The sequence below is a fragment of the Nelusetta ayraudi genome, unplaced genomic scaffold (assembly GCF_046127955.1).
Source record: "Nelusetta ayraudi isolate G7.1 ecotype Tasmania unplaced genomic scaffold, CSIRO-AGI_Nayr_v1 ptg000020l, whole genome shotgun sequence".
Classification (NCBI taxonomy): Eukaryota; Metazoa; Chordata; class Actinopteri; order Tetraodontiformes; family Monacanthidae; genus Nelusetta; species Nelusetta ayraudi.
Genome location: NW_027466070.1, coordinates 2,157,367 through 2,170,671, shown reverse-complemented (window position 1 = coordinate 2,170,671; position 13,305 = coordinate 2,157,367). Strand labels below are relative to the sequence as shown.

Below are 13,305 nucleotides of genomic sequence, written 5' to 3'. Positions count from 1 at the left end.
GTGTGTGTGTGTGTGTGTGTGTGTGTGTGTGTGTGTGTGTGTGTGTGTGTGTGTGTGTGTGTGTGTGTGTGTGTGTGTGTGTGTGTGTGTGTGTGTGTGTGTGTGTGTGTGTTCATTCATTCCTTCATTCCTAAAATAGCAGCCAGTGTGCCTTATCTCTCTGTAAGTCATACTTACTGGTCTGGTGCATTTAGTTTCTGCCCATCCCATAGCCTTTCTTTGATATTCCTCCTGGGACCTGTTGTGTGCCAGTAATATCCTCCCGCCGGCCCGGGATGCATTTCCTTCTCTGGCTTTTAATTTCTGTTTGGTGTGACCGTAGGTTAGCCAAAGCCTTTAATATTGACGCCGCAGCAGATGTGCTTGTGTTTATGTCCAGTGGACAGGATTAGAGCAGCTGCGGCCATATGCTTGCTGCTCCTTAGTTTGTGCTGCCTTATGGCTCTGATGGGCTGACTCGTTCATTAGATATTCTGCTGTGTGGGGAAACACCTTGCACCAGGTCCATTTGGCAAACACTTTTGCACCTGGAGCCTCAGCTGCTTGTCTGAAGCCAGGAAAAAAAGAAAAAGAGAAATCAAATCATCTAATTTTGGATGAATTACCTTTGATGAACTCTGTTAATGCTGCAAAGCGTCTTGTTATTCTTTGTCCAACTTGCTGAGTCATTTTTATTTGTTTAATTTATGACTCTGAGAATTTCATGTGCTCTTCGTGGTTCCTCTAGCATACATAATGATTTTAACAATTTTCCTGTTCATTTGGAACTGACAGGTAAACCTCCGGGCAACGTCGAGGATATTTGGAAGTACCGCCCGCCGACATCGACTCCTCCACCAGGATTCAAAGGAAGTTGTGAGCGGCACATTTAATTCTGCTATTCAGTAAGTAGAAGTTTTTCACATTTAATTGTTTTGAATGTATTTGACTCATCACCCGGGTCCAATGGTAGGTTATTGCATTCCGCCAATGCATTGGAATCCAAATTGCTGTCCAAAGTGACTCAGATATTCCTGTCCACTCACTATTCAGCCACGAGCATTAGAACAGCGGAGTGTTTGACGAAGTCCATGTGCCAAATGGAGGTCCCACCCGAGTCCCAGCACTAACTGGGTTGATTGAGGGACCCTAGAAAGACCTCACAGCCCAAATGGGGCCAGACAGTGGTGGCCATCAGTGCAGACCGCCATGAAGTGGAGAGACTGTTTGGAGAGTTTGCATGTATTCACAGTAGAGCATTGTGCTGCTCTCACATTTCACTCTTGCCATTTGAACAAAGTCACCTTTTATTTCAACACGCGCACTTGAGCGCACGCACACGCGCACGCGCACGCGCACGCGCACACGCACACGCACACGCACACGCACACACGCCCGCCCGCATGTACACCTCATTTTCACCACTTGTCCAACTCGTCTGGTTTTCTGACCAGCGGGAAGCTTTTGACGAAAGCGCTCAAGTCTTCTCTAATTACTATGGAAGAAAACGGAAATAAATGCTAAAAATTGAAAAGACCGCTTTGCCCTTCGCCACAGAAATCCTTCAGCCTTTCACAGCTGTGCTTGTTCAGGTTGTCTGAACTGCGCTGTTCTTTTTTTTTTTCTTCGCTGGCTGGTTCCATTTAGATGCTGGAACTCGGCGGCAAATTGTCGCTCAACATTTGGCTCCTGCTCGACTGAGAACTGTTGCAAGTGTGCAACTTGATAGAACCGTTGAGGTGCCAAGTTCATCAGAATGCTGCTCGCTGGAGTGGTTTCTGTGACTTTGTTAGATAAGAAGTACCGTGTGGGGATTTATTTTTTTAATCATTTAAATGTGGGCAATTTAACCTGTGACAATTGAACGTTTTTTTTGTGCCATTCTTTCCAGCCTGACTCACGCCAGTCATATTCATCTTTGTGAACAGAAAACATGTTTGTGGTTAAACTTGGTTGTCATTTGTTTCACCGCACGCCTTTAAAGTTTCTTCTCCTGTTTTGATGAGTCACTTCGGGTTTGGAAAAGCTTGCGCCCCATGACGCTGTTCACAACCTTTTTTCTGTTTCTCGGTCAGTCATCTATAATGCATATGCCTGTGATATTGCCATTCTTCTTCTTCTTCTTCTTCTTATTATTATTATTATTGTTGCCATTATTAATCACCAGCCGACACTGGTGGCCTAGTGACGGAGACCCCGCCCTCAGACTGGAGACCACAGCTGGGTCATGACGGAGAAGATAAAGAGTGAGACCTATTGCCTCCCTGCATGCCACTCATCTTGAAGGGGTTAGATCAGCAAACAATATTCCATTGCTGTGCCAGGGGAGGAGTTGAATGCTGAGAACAGATGTCACAGTTAGTGGGTGTATACTAGCGAGTAGTTTGCTCTGAAGCTCAGCTGCTCTGTCATCTTGTGATACTTCTACAACATTACGAGTTGCAAAAAGGAAAAAAAAAAAAAATCCCTTTTGCCTGGTAAACTTCTGTGCAGGCGATGAAACTTGGAAAAAAAAGTCAAATTGCTTCTTTCGTGCTGCTCGGTGCTCCTTCATACCCTGCAATCTGCACACCTGAGGGAAGGAGATCCTCCGATTATTTCCGTGTTGATCATCGGATGGAAGTCGCCGCCGCTGCTGCTGAAAGTTCAGCATGTGGTGACTCTAGTGTTTAAAGTTAACGTTACGTCAGTGTTTACCTTTAGCCTAAACCCTGTTGGACCCCGTGGGTGGTAAATTACAAACAGGCCGTCTTCTGCAACCAGACTGCACAGAATCTAAATAAGCTGTAAATAAGATGTACTGTTCAAGTCACTGAGAGCAGTTGAGCTGCGTATCATTGGTCTTGGTTCACGCAAAAGTACCAAAAATATATGAGATAAATTCTTCACATCCTCTGTTCACTTCCCTGTCGCACTTATAAATTAGACAGGCACACATTCTGTGTACCCTTTCACACGTGACATGCTGCGAGGAGTGACGCATGCTTGTGGTTACATCACAAATTGTCAACCACGCCTTTGTCATATTCAAAACAGGATGTAATCCGTCCTCCATCCACTCAGATCGAATCAATGTTTTTGCTTTCTGCGTTTTAATCGTTTTTTTTTTTTCTTTATAAGTGCATTTGTGTCTATGTATCTCAGATAAGACCTGCTGAGGAATGAAATCAAGCCTGCCAGTGAAGCACGTTGAATGCAGTTTTCAGCGCTAGTGCCTCGAAATGCTTGCCTGCTTGGCTCCAATAAAACATTGTGGATATTTACTAAATAGGAACCTCGCGTTCCCTTTCCTACTAACAACACGCAGTAAACACCGGCACAAAGCAGACAGTTTTGCTTTAACGGAATAAAAAAAAAAATATATATATATTTGTATCCTCTGTTTCTCCAAGATTAGCCCCACCCACATTGAAATTGGCTTAATATTCATGTGAAGGAGAGTACATTTCACAGCATCCTGAGTGCCATTTGTCTCACAATCATACGGGCTGTGGCCCGCTGGCTCTTTTCAAATGACTAAATGTATGAATAATGAGCTGGAAAAGTTTGGAGTTAATATTTCCCTCTTATTGGATCAAAAGCCATGTAGGGGGAGAACAGGCCCCTGCCGTGGAGACAAGCTAAACCGATGCGGCTGGGAGACAAATGAGACCTTTTCCTCCAAATTAGATATCCACCTCCTCCTGCTCAAACATCAGCCCTAATGCACGGGCTCGATTGGCCACTGGCTAAAGTTGATTCCCCTCATTTGTTTCTGTGTAAACTCAGCTGAGCCCTCATGGCATTTGTGCTACTCGCAAGAAAACCTGATTAGCCAGATCTGGGTGCATCCAGGGCTGCTGAGGGGCGGCTGCAGGATATCTTGGAGCCAGTTAGCCGTATAGAGAGTGAGGAAAACAGGCACTAACGGCTCAGTTCAGTGGCATTAACATTGGGATTAGTGCCTCCCCCCTCCCCCCCCCGATTTCTCGTTCCTGTTCCGCTATACATTTAAAAGCGATGTCATTATTGTTGAGTGTTCTCAGATTGCTAATGCCTTGCAAGTATGTTTGGTTTTGGGTTGCAATGTTGGTTCAACAAAAAAAGGCTTTACTGTCTTAAAAAAAAAAGAAAAGTGCTGTGTCTTCTTTGGTGGATGTTGTCGTCTGTCTCGGTCGATCGCAGTTCAGTACTTCCAGTCTGTGGTTGGACACGTTCTACCCTTGATGCAACAGTAATAAAAAACAAAAAACAAAACAAAACAAGAGATAGTTGGTAAATGTGCTAATCAGGTCAGTGAGGGGAACAGCAGTTGGAGCTGATTTGGTGTTAGCCTTCATCCCTGACGACCACCACCCAGGCCGCCTCCCGTTTGCCATGATGATGAAATGAAAACAATTGTTGCGCCTCAACCCATAAACATCTTCACCTGTCGCCGTCTCCTCCTGATTGCTCCGGGTGTAACGTGCACGTGCGGCTGATGTGATGGAAGCGGACGTGGCTCTCGCCCCCCTATAAGCGCTTATATTTCCAGCTCCAGGAGAAAAAGAAAGTGCCTTACATTAGCGTCTTCCATGTCGGATGCATGAGATTGACCGGCGCTTCTCACAAACGCACCGATTGTGGGAGCATTAAGTGCTGTAAGAATGTCAAGTGGCAATCCCTGTGGTAACTGGAGCAGAACGACGGAACAACCTGTGCCGTTGATAACGCGGTCGTGCACATTTCAGATGTAGGTGGTAGGTGGAGGAGCAGCTGAAAAGTGGCGCCCGCTGCAGCTGCGGCAGGATAATTGTGCGGCAGAAGGCGACGGTGACATTTCATCACTCGGGCTCCTCAGTATTTGTGACAAAGTAATGACCGGAAGGCCGGCACAGGGTGAGCGCTCTGTGTTCTGGGCCCTCCTTTAAACTCTGATATTACACATAATGAGGTTGACCCAGCTGCTTGCGCAGGCTGCGGGGAGGGAGGTAGCTCGTTGATGGTAATTGCTGTCTTATTTGCTTTGAGCGTCGTCATTCCAACCAGCCACTGTAGAATATAATACAACGTTTTAACGGCTCGGCGTGGGAAAATGAACAACCTGACTTCATTGTACAAGTAATGCAAACTTCACACATTTTGGTCTGCACCTCATTTTACACAGAGGATGTGACGAATTGCAACGCAACAGTTGCAGTGCACTGTTGCCTCATAGCAAGAAGGCCGCAGGTGCAAGTTTCCCATCCGTGTGGTGTTTGCAAGCTCTCCCTCTGTCTGTGTGGGTACTGTGCAGGGTACTTTGGCTCCTCCCACAGTCCAAAGACACGCACATCAGCCTAATGAGAGATTCCAAACTGCCTGTAGGTGTGAATGTGGATGATTATTTGTAGACTATCCAGCTCGGCTGCTATTACCGCTACTCGGCCCCAAAGCAGCGAGAGAATTCCCAAAGAGGCAGTTTCGGTGCAATCTCAGCAGTTACCCTGCATTCATTAATCTTACTTTGCCTATGCAGGGCTTCAGGTAATTTGTCAAAGATCTCCGAGGGAAGGAAAGCTCGCCTCAACTCCTGGAAGCGTCAAAAAAAAAAGAAAAGTCTTTGTTTTCTTTGCCAGGTCTGACGCCAGTGTGCATGCGTCCATTGATTGAGTGCTGCTGCTGCTTCCTGAGTAATGGCAGAGGTTTGCAGTGAGCTCTTGTCAGCACTGTCAGAGGAGGAAGTGAGATAAAGGAGATTTCAAATGAAAAACAGCGCGCGGAAAAAAAATCACCCTGTTGGTAGACGAAATGCCAGATTGAATGGAAATGTATCTGATCCTCTCCCGATAACTTTCAAGTCATTTATTCTGCACAGAGGCATTCCAGGAAAACAGCAGTTTGAGCCCCTTTTAATGAGTGCTCTTTATCATCTGGCTGCATAGCAACCAGGTAATGCTCCAGCGAGCAAGAAATGCAGTGGAGGGAGGTGCCGAGGCTGAGGCTTGGGGCAGCGGGGTTGTGAAACCCCAGGAATCAGCCCTTAATCAGAGTCTCACCCGGCGTCTCGCATTTATGTAAATTTATTGGATTACATTGAAGGAAAAGATTTTTTTTTTAATTGGACAAAGTAACTTTTGTGAGGTGTTTTTCATGAACTAAAAAAAAAAAAAAAAACACAAAAGAAAACGAGCAGAGCAGGTTGTTGAAAGGCGAGTAGGTGGATACAGTGTCACATCTGGATCTGCTCGGTGTGTCACAATTGGTCATGTGACAGCTCTCAGCTGGTGCGAGGAAGATGTGAGATCAAGATCAGACAACAGAGATTAACATTAGATGCCCCCTATTATGGCTATTTTCACATTGAATTAATTCAACTCAATTTTTGCGCTCTACTCCCAACAATTAACAACTCACTCAGCGTGTTTCTGGTTCAATCTCGCAGCTGAAATACTAACGGGGAACAGATCCAGACAAATCACTGCACACATCGAGCTCGGCATGACTCGCCCTTCGCCGAGGGTAGGAATTTCTGCTCCGCTCCGCCGGACACATTGGGGGGGAGGGAGGGGGGAGGGGGGGGCAGCAGGTGACCAGGAAGAAAGCTGTTGCACTGTTACAGTCGCCTTGACACTCGCACACCGACTGACGGGGAGGGAAAGTAAAATGTCCACATCTCAGTGGGGGGGGGGGTTCTGAAGAACAGAGAAACACGTGTGCTCCCCTCTCATTGAAGATTACCACAGCCTTTGTTTTGCTGCAGTGCAGCACTCTTCAACGAGATCAGAGGAGCAGAATAATATGGAAGGGAAAGAGGTTGGTGAAAAAAAGGGAAGTGAGGAGTGATGGAGAAGCAGCATGTCTTGCATTTGGACATTGCAGATTTGCTGCAGTACTTCATACTGTTTTTTTTTTTTTTTTCTTATTTATCATAGGTAAATAATAATAATGGGTAATAAATAAAGGCAATTAATCGCAGGCCAACCTGAGCTGTTATGTAAATTCTGCAGGTAAAATGGATTTAGACAAAAAAAATATATTGTTTACTTCCAGCATAGAATATAAATGCCAAAACTAATCTAGAATATAATGAAAACCCTTATTTCAGTGCCGCGGTATGGAAGAATTACTGCAGTGAATTAAGAATGTACCATTACAGACCATTAACTGGCACATTCCATTTGCTAAAAGCCTTCTGATTCCTCGCCGCTCATTAGGAGGCAGTGGGTGCAGGGAAAAATAACTCTCTGCCCATAATTAGTCTTCATTATTTCCCAATTACATTTTGTTTAAAAGGGCTCTGCAATGTGGGCTGATTTATTTCTAACAAATATCATGTGGAAGGATCCTGCTGAAAAATGGAGCCACCAAAAAAAAGATGGTCCCCCCCGCCCCCCATTTCTGGAGAGTTTCACTGCTGGCCAGTAGACGGATCATTTTCCAGTCAATTATTTTTGATCGTTACGCAGAGGGAAAACCCGTACAGCAGTACAGTAGTCTGTCATTATTATGCAGTGCAAATTATATTCACTACGGCATGCAAATTACGCAGGCCGTGTTGCTGTGATAGTATTTAATGCGGGGCGAAAGCATCTGGTGGTTCTCCTTTCAGACAAACCCTCCACTCTGCCGACAGTCTTGAGGGACGAGAGGTAATTGGGTACACAGAATTTAATCCACTAATAAACCATTTGTCGTCCGTCATTAAGTCCTGCCTCACTTGATGGTTTAATTGGTCTTTGGTGAAAGAAGAACAAGTTACTCTGGGCGGACATGGAGTATTTGACATCTGCTATCTCCAGCTGTGTGCGCCTGCGCTGCACCTGCGGGATCTTCGCCCCTGCGCAGTGTGCAGACACCCACCGCTGAGTGCATTAATACATAAAAGAGACGAGGCTCGATGGCACAGTGCGCTTTCAGAGTGGAGGAGTTATCGCGGGGCCACGGGGGCGTGCGCAAGGTATTGCTGACGGACTGGAAACTCTCTTTTTACTCCCAGTCGGGAAGTCACTGAAGTTGTGTAGCCGTGGCACTGTGGCGAATCCTCCGTGACTTTGTCGGGGTTCAGTTCACCCGACATGCCAGATCAAATGACTAATCTGTTGGATCTCTGTTGGGATTCCGTCAGTGAAGGAGACCCGGTCGGCTACTTCGGCGCTCGAGGAGCCATTTAGCCAAAGCTCGAGGCTTGGAGGGAGTGGGGGGGGGCAGAAGGTGTTCGTCATGGCTGTATCGCGGTGGAATTCCAGAACCATTCGCAAACATCTCTCCCAGTGGGACAAAAAACCTCTGGGGTCTTTTTTTCTCTTCATTACCACAAAAGGCATTGTTGACAACAGCCACTACTGCGGACTCGATGCTAATTCCTGTAGCTGCAGCTGGGCTTTCAGCTGCTTCCTCTTCCTCTTCCAGTGTTTCCTGCAAACAGGAAGAACACAAGAGGGAAAAAAAACGTTAAGGTGCTCAGTGAAAAATTAAAAATCAAAAAGAGTCAAAAGAGCCAGCTAGACTCGGTGTCACCGTTTTACTCACTGGCCAACAGACTAACACAGACCCGTTTTGACGGTCTTCTTCAGAGGTCTTTGGAAGGACACTGAGTGTGTCCGTGCTTCCTACCTGCTTTCGCTGCGTCTAAAAGGACGCTGACCGGTTCCTCATGCTCAGACCTTGCGAGACTTCCGGCTCGAAATCTGGAACTCCCGGTGAAAGTGTAACAACGAGCTGCTTCAGAGACGAGTAAAATGACAGTGAGCATGCTTAGCCGCTGGAAAAAGAACTTTAGAACTCGTAATTACGCACGGAGGAAGTTCTAATTACTGGGTTGTGTTTTCGACAGCTGTACATTACATGCTATCATCTTCGTGGGTGTGCGTGTTTGAAGGCCAGACCTCATCGGTGCCGCCGGATCACCGCGTGCGCCGACTCCCCCCTGTCGCGCCCCTGACTGTTTAGCTCCCGGTTGCATCACCAGTGTCTGCGCTGCTATGCGTCAGTGTCTACGCCGCCTCCGCGTCGGCGTCTCCCCGGGGATAGAAACGCCAAACCGGTTGCTAGCTCCCCTGTGGTCTGTGTAACAGATGGTAAAAATAAACTAAAAATAAACCACCTGTCTTTATTGCACGTCATTACACACTTAAGAGGGTGGTTGTTGGCGCAGCGAGCCGTGGCCAAGTTTCACGCAAAACTCGGACATTTTTAGCGCAATGCCGTCGTTCTTTGGAAAGGAGAAACTGACGGTACTCGGATCTAATTTTTCATACCCAGGCACCAGCGCGTGGCCCAGCCGTGGGCAAACTATGGCTCCGAGGCCATCTGCGACCCGTTTGCTAACTTAAAAGAAATGATGTTGCCAAATCAATCAAGAGCGATGTACTGTGGGGCTTCAAAGACAGATTATTTATTCTTTTTTGTTTGTTTTAACGCTTTTGTTCTTTTTCATTTTGGGCTCCTGCCCCGGCCCCTCTGTCCAATTCTCGAACCCATTATGGGTCACCAGTCAAAAGGTTTGCCCACCCCTGATGTTCCCACCAGGCCTGATCTTTGTGTTTGTTTTTCGTGTCCGAAACTGCTTGTGGGGCCGGAGTCTGTGTGTCTGCGCTGCGATCTGTGATCTTGGTTATTATCCACGGCGGCCGCCACTCATTCGGGCCGGTGTCGTGTGTCGTTTCATCACGCCACTCATTGACCCGTTGCGACGGTGCTGGTGTCAACACATTTGCATTGTTTCGAAGTTGTCGCGCACACAAAGTTCTAATCACCTAACGTAGCGGCGGCTCCGCCGAGGCTCGTGCCAGCGCTCTCACATAATCGCAAATGCAGCCGGCCGACGAGAGGGTGATTTCCCCCGCTGCTGTGTGATGTGATGACTGTATATTAGGCTGGGAAACGCCAAATCCCCATCACCATTAGGACGAGTTACTGGCTTGGTGAAGTGTCTTTGAATAATGAAAGCAGTGTGTTACATTGATGGAGCCCGGCGAGACGTCGCCGTTGGAAGACGGCCGCTCCTCCTCCAGAGTCCGTGTGTGTGTGTGTGTGTGTGGTTTTTTTGTGTGTTGCGTTGGGCTGGAGGGACGCTTTCCACCGGCTTGGCCGTCTCTCTTCTGTTCATCTTCAGCTGTCCGACGTGGCGGCATCGCTCTTCACCAGTTTCCCTGCTCAGCTTGGCTCCATTCACAGTCTGCTGCCAGCCGCCATCGCGGAACGCCGCGGCCACTGCCGGGCAAGAGAGACCCTTTCAGCCGATCATCAAAATGTGTGACTTGGAGAAATGTGTCTTAAGGCTGCCCGACTGTGGGGAAAGAAACGGCAGCCTCGATAAAAGACGCAGAGTGAAGTGCACAGCGGGAAAACATCAGCAGCCAAAAGCCACCATGAAAAAAAGGATGAATGGAACAATATTGTGCAGTATTATACCTATCAGTAAAATAATTGCAACAAATTCTCACTGATTATGTCATTCGGTCTCATTTTATTGAACTACTTGGTTTCATAGTGAAGTTTGTAGCTTTCAGTGACTTGGGGAGAAACACTTTTTTCCCACTGGAAAAATGGAAAACTAAGGCAATAAAGTTGATCTATTTACTATGTTCAGCTAGTATATTCACTTTGCTCTTCACTTTCTGCAATTAAACAAAAGCCCCAGGCTGTTCACTTGTTAAACAAACATTAAAAAAAAAAAAAGTTTTAAGCTCGCCTCTTCCCCACAGACGTGTTTCTGCTCTGTGGAAGCAGGGCCGGGCTGCAGACGAGCATTTCCTGCATGTAAATAAATGAGCCTATCGCCGTTAAGCGTGCGTGTGATGTCGTGCAAATGCAGAGTGTTGGATTCCAACGTCAGCCAGCTTTGCTTGGCCTCCGGCACCGGAGAGTTCTGAGTGTTTTCTGTGGATATTTCATTCTGAATTACGTTTGTTTGGGGGGGGGGGAACGGCACAAGATAGTTTGCTGTTGTTTTTGGTTATTTCGCACCGTTCTAAAAACAACACACCCCGGTGAACCGAACTCAAGTTTTGTTCTGCTTTTGTGCAGTGAGTGCAAAAAGTTGCATACTGTATGCATGGTCTGTTATACCAGCACAAACAACTTCTGGAACAGAACGCCGTGTGGATTCCTGGAAACAATTAGACTTGATCTCATTACTGTAGAGCGAGTGAGCAAAAGACTGATGGCCCAGAAGTTCAAAATGAGTTTGAAGAAGTTTTTTTTTTTATTACATTTGTAGAATTTAAAGCTAGAACTAGTGTCTCTCTCTCTTTCTTTCTCTTTCTATCGCTCTCTTTCTTTTTGTCACGTTTTTATATAAACATCCATATGTATATATACTGTATATATAGATGATAGACCAGGGGTGGGCGAACTTTTGGACTGGTGGGCCACAATGGGTTCTAATATTTGACAAAGGGGCCGGAGCAGATGGGTGGAGTTTTTTGGTGACCCACTTCATAGGAGAGAAAATCTATACAGTATGTAATGGGATAAGTAGAAAACATGCTTTAATGTCAATTGAAAAGTGTCACAACAAAATATGTGTCTTTGAAGCGGCACGGTATGTAGCTCTTTATTGAAATGACACTTAATGCAATTATATTAATAGTAATTAATGGATAAAATATCTCCATTTAATTCATTTTTCAGTGTTTTAAGTTCGGCAGGCCGGATTAAATAGCTTAACAGGCCTCATATTGCCCCCGGGCCATAGTTTGACCATGCTTTTTGTTGACTCTGACCTTTTTTTTTTTTTTTCTTTTAAGATCTTGGAAAAAGTGAATACATGAGACCAAATTAAAGATGTGAGTAACACAGATAACTCCAGGAATAGTGACGATGGTCATACGGACAATATTCCATGGATAGAAAGTGGCTCACCTCTCGTGCTTGAGTGTTGAACGCTGGCTCGAGGTGCCGCATGCCGCTGCTGCTGCTGCTGCTGCTGCTGCCGCTGCTGCTGCTGCTGCTGCTGCGTACCCCCAACGTGTTGGCGACTGGCGAGGAGATCTGAGGGTTTGGCGCCCGACGGTGTCTCAGTTTTTAATGGACAGGCTGTAGGATGCGAACAGGCGGCACCGTCTGCTCCGCTATTTTGAGTAACACATTTGTTTACTGTTTACTGCTTCTTTGTGAGCACGCTCCGAGGTGTTCACGTTTGTGCAGTTGATGTTCACGGCGAGTTCACACGGCGCCGGCTCGAAATCTCGCCCTCATCCTCCGCTGCTTCTGCTTTTTTTATTATTTTGCTTCTGCAGCTTTTTGTTTTTTTTTATTATTATTTTGCGCGGCAAACAACAAAAACTGCTTCATAACTAAGCTCTCACATTTCGGTTTATTTTACGACGAGACGGCCAAGTTTCCCAAACACGCTGCTAGATGAAAATGCTCTTACATCAGTGAGATTGCAGTCATGCTTGGCAGTTTCAGTCTCGCAGGGAACGGAGGATTTTCTCCTCGGAGCAGATAGGCGGCAGAATTTACAGCGCACGCAACACATCCATCTACTGCGTCTTCACTTAATCTAATTTCATGTCATTTCAATAATGTTTATCTTTCAAACGCTGTCGTGTTTCGGAGTGTTTCCACCCTTTCCAGAATGGAATTTTCTTGATTTATTTATCTTTCCCCTTAGGGAATGCTTTTAACTTTTTTTTTTTTAATCCTTATTATAATGAATGTATCATGCACAGCATCTGCCCTTATGTGGCTCAGATGAGCCATGTTTCTGAGGTTATTTTGGATGCCATGTCATTAGCGAGTCATCTGATTAACGGTGTCAGAGGCGCTGCACAGATTTAGTTAGTGAATCTCATGCTCATGGCTTTATGCATCAAAAGGAGACGAATGTCTATGAATTTTAAAATTTAATCTGGGTTTTAAAAATCTACTTCTCGTAGATGAGCCTGATGATTATTTTTCTTTTCAAAGACAGTCTGATATGAACAGTGTATGTAAACTCAATAAAATCTCTTTTTATTTGAAATTCTCCAACACTCTTTAATTTAGCCGTTCCTCCTCTCTGAACGATGGAGATCTTACCCGCTGCATGCACCTTTATTTTGCTGCTATTGAGAAGGTGGCTAACTAAACTGACTGACACAGTCCTTAATGCATGTGAGAAGCTACTCATTAAAGAGCAAAGCCTCTTTCCAGTTGACTGAAGACGGACCAAAGTCCCCCCCGTTTATCCTAAAACGTCAGTTACAAGCAGGAGGCGAGATGACGGCACAGACCTCATCATCAAAGGTGCTTCCAGTCGCTCGCGGAAGGTGTACTTTTTTTTTTCTTCTTCCCCTTTCTGTTAATGGAGAAGCTCTCGGTTCATTGGTAGTTGCTAGGCAACTCCATCAGGATTGCTGTGGTAAGTGAAGGAGTGCTGGCAGGGGGACTTGGAGGGTG

At 46.0% G+C, this 13,305-nt stretch overlaps 2 protein-coding genes across 4 annotated transcripts in view; one reads left to right on the top strand and one right to left on the bottom strand.

The window, feature by feature from the left end:
• edc3 (enhancer of mRNA decapping 3 homolog (S. cerevisiae)) overlaps positions 1-13,305 on the bottom strand; it is a 237,940-nt gene that overhangs the window by 25,609 nt on the left and 199,026 nt on the right. The gene's annotated exons all lie outside the window — the stretch shown is intronic.
• LOC142888900 (tumor protein p53-inducible protein 11-like) overlaps positions 1-13,305 on the top strand; it is a 29,562-nt gene that overhangs the window by 3,239 nt on the left and 13,018 nt on the right. For 2 of the 3 annotated variants that reach the window (XM_076027387.1, XM_076027389.1), the window contains exon 2: positions 775-884. The gene's annotated coding sequence lies outside the window, so the exon portion shown is untranslated. Of the gene's footprint in view, positions 1-483; positions 503-774; positions 885-13,305 lie in introns of those variants that run through there. The other variant, XM_076027390.1, reaches the window with a different exon arrangement.